Here is a 3,845-nt window from a genome sequence, read left to right on the forward strand (position 1 = left end):
GAAACTTTGTCCCTTTTGTAACAGTGTATTTAACTTTTTTACCTTCAACTTTTGTTTATGGAGAACAACTAAGTACCTGTAGTTGATGTTTTTTTAAAGATACTCAAAGAACGAATTTCTTTTAAGGCGGCAGTAGTTCGTAAGTTCTTTATGTACTCGTAAAATCCAGTGAGATTGCCTAGTAAAATAAGATACAATGTATTTTCTATCGTTTACTATCATGTTTTCTGCGGAAAGCGTCGGGGTAAAATTAGACCAAGAAAAGATGTATCTGGAGTAAAGGTTGAAAAAATCCTTGGAACATGGAAAAGAAGTGATTGTAAGTCAAGAGGCGAAACTTCGAGATAGAAACGACGGAAAACTGTACGTGTGGCGAGTTTCATTATCTTTCTTTGTAATTCACTCTTCATTTCCAATATTAGGTCAATTTTGGAGGTCGCTAAATGAATTTAAAAGAGCTTTAGGAGATTGTTTCTCTTGAATATATAATATTAAATGTTAAAGACAACATATATTATCTCAGTATAATAAGTGAAATATCATTAGTATAATATTCAGTATATTTTTTTATAAAACACATTGCAGTAAGAAACCGGATTCAAAATCTATTTTCACAACTTTGTTTAACTAATATCTTTCTTTTTATTGTTAATCTGTGAGTTAATTCTGTTTCAATTCGTGTATCCTCTCAACTATAACAAAATATATATTTGATTATTAGTATCTATATTTCATTGCTTAACTAGAAACGATTTAATTTGAATTATTACAAGAGCGCCCTAAATATAGGGTGTTTCAGAATGTTTTTCGTTTTTGAATTGACTACTCGATACTGCCATATGATCCGGACTTTTTTGGCTACAGAAATGCAAAACCAGTATGGCTACAACCGCAATACGTTTTTCCAGCAAGATGGAGCCACTTCTCATCTTAAAAAAGACTCATTACCTGCTCTTCAAGATTTATTCCCTGAAAGAGTGATAAGTCGCCGAGGAGACATCAACTGGCCACTGAGGAGCCCTGATTTAACGCCAGCTGATTTTTCCTATGTGGCTACCTAAAAAGTAAAGTTTACAATCCATTGCCACCCAACTTGAATGTTTTGAAGCAAAGAATCACGGAAGAAGTCAACTCTTATTCGACGAGCGATGCTCCAGCGAGTGATTGAAAATTTTAGCTCCAGGTTAAATGAGTGTGAAGAAGTGAACGGTGCGCATTTGCAAACGGTTGTTTTTTCATAAATAAACTTTAAGAACTGCTCTTTAATTTAACAATAAATAAAACGAGTTTTAATAAATATTATTGTTTTTTATTTAACATCTAAAAACGAAAAACATTCTGAGACACCCGTTAGTCTCGATCAGCTTATTTGTTTTTGGTGAAACATGACGTAATTGATTAGAAACTCATTTATACTTTTCATAATATTAAATTACTTTAATACGTTATTTTAATTCAATAATTTAATAAAACTGACAATTGAATGAACACGTAACGGATAGATCAATGCAAAATTAAATAATACGCCAAAGCTTATACAAAAGTAATTTAGCTGGAGGTTTCGATTGAGAATGTCAAAACACATCGCGCGTAAGTAATGAGGAGGAAAATACGTGGTACTTACAGATGCCGGTCTCGAGCTAAATCGAGAACTCATTAGCAAGTCGAACAACAACATCGCAAGTCATTGCATGGCGCGAACTGCCAGACTGAGAGAACGTGGGAGGGGTAATTCGCCCCAGTTCAAACTACACTATTATGTGCCTCCAGCATTCTGTTGGAGTCATCATGTTGCTTTGTCCATTATAACATATTTCATTAATATTTACATTGAATTTAAAGTGTGCTCGTGTGTATGTGCGTGTGATTTGGTACAGTATACAGGCCTGTCGATTGTTTGAGATGGTCCTGTCATTTCATTTTACCATCGCATCGCCCGCTACCGGAAAAGGATGCGTTTCCAGAAATCTTTTTTGTCATGTACCGTCTGGCTTTAGAATTAAATTTTATCTACACTATGTTATAAAAAAAACTTCCTTATAAATCGGTTAAAATATGTAGGCACATAAACAAACAAACATCCATTCAGTCAAAAAAGTATCGGAAGTGGATTATTTGTTTATGGTGCCATATTCTTTTTTTTTCGTTTTTGTGAGTTTGCCCCACCCAAATGTTTTCCATTTTTTTCTTTTTTAAGTACCTATAGTTACAACGGCCGCCTTTCAAACTGAAACGCATTACAGTTTCACGACAGAAATAGGCAGGGTGGTGGTACCTACCCGCGCGGACTCACAAGAGGTCCTACCACCAGTAAAATAAAAACAACAACAACAATTTAGGAATAAAATCAAAACAAAACTACTTTAACCTGCCTGGTTTGGATGCAGAGAGTTCAACATATGCACTTGTCCAGTGTTGCATTATTGGGCAGTTCATATCCATCCGCGAGGCGAACAGATAAGGTAGCCGCTGCGACTGCCCCGCACGCAGGAATCAGATTGACTTACATTTGTTATTTAGATTAAATGCGGTCCTGTTTTTAGTTACATCATATCTATTATATATTACGAATTTCATAAAGGACAGGAACATCGAACAAGAAGCTTGTCTCAGATTTTGCATCACCATCGTGATCAGAGTCACTGAAAATGTTACAGAAGGCTTATGGTGATTTTTGAAAAACACGTGCTTATGAGTGGTACAAAGCATTCAGAATCGCCCGAGATGCATTGGAAGATTTGCTTTGCTCTGATGGGCTATCAATGTCTACAACTGAAGTTAGTAATCAAAAGTGAAGGAAATATTGATTGATCCTCATTCAAGTTTGAGAGAGATAGCCGCCTAAGTTTCTGTGTTTCACGAGTCGATCCGTACCATTTAATCACTTGGGTATGAAACATGTTGCCGCTCGGCTAGTCCCAAAAGACCTGAAATTTCTCCAGAAACTCAATAACATAAGAGTCGCTGAGGACATGCTAGAACGAGTGAATTTATAACATTTATAAAAGGAATTGTTACTATGGACGAGACGTGAGTTTACGAGTTTGACATGCAAACTGGTCAACAAGCTTTGGAGTGACGCCTTCCAGCTGAATCGACAACGAAAAAAAATTCACTAAAATCGATTAAAATTCATAGTCATGTTGTCCGTTCATTTTAACAAAACAAACAATTTAACAAACAAATTCAACGAAAAATGCCAGATTTGTGAAAAAACATTTCTTGGTTTTTCACCAAGATAATGCGCCTTCGCACAAGGCCATCATTATGAATGAATTTTTGACCAAATACTCCCAATCACCTTATTCACCAGATGTGGCACCAGCCGACTTCTTTTTTCTTTCTTAAACTAAAGTTACCACTTTGCGGGTCCCGTGTTCATTCGGTAGAAGACATAAAGGAGAATTCGCGAGAACTAAATTCAATTCCGGAAAAGCGTTTAAAAATGGCTTGGCGATTGGATTATAGATAGGCGTAAGTGTATCGTTTCCGAAAAAGCATACTTTAAAGGTGATAAAATGAATTTGGATGAATAACTAACTTTTGGTGTATTATTGATCTTTTCGCGATACTTTCATGATAGATTAATTCAAATTCAAATTCAAAATCATTTATTTCAACTTAGATGTCAGTATAACACACTTGTTGAATGTCAAAATATAAATAACAATGTTAACTCTACCACCGGTTCCAAAAAAAGCCTGAGAAGAGCCGGCGAAACAAACTCAGCGGGCTTTTTTGTTTTTTCTCAATTTTTTTTTAAATAAGTAAAAATATTTGCAATAAACGAAAAAACAAGTCAAAAAATACAATAAAAAAAAAAGCCCGGAGCGAGCTCCTCATTC

The sequence above is a fragment of the Bombyx mori genome, chromosome 22, assembly GCF_030269925.1.
Source record: "Bombyx mori chromosome 22, ASM3026992v2".
In the NCBI taxonomy this organism is placed as follows: domain Eukaryota; kingdom Metazoa; phylum Arthropoda; class Insecta; order Lepidoptera; family Bombycidae; genus Bombyx; species Bombyx mori.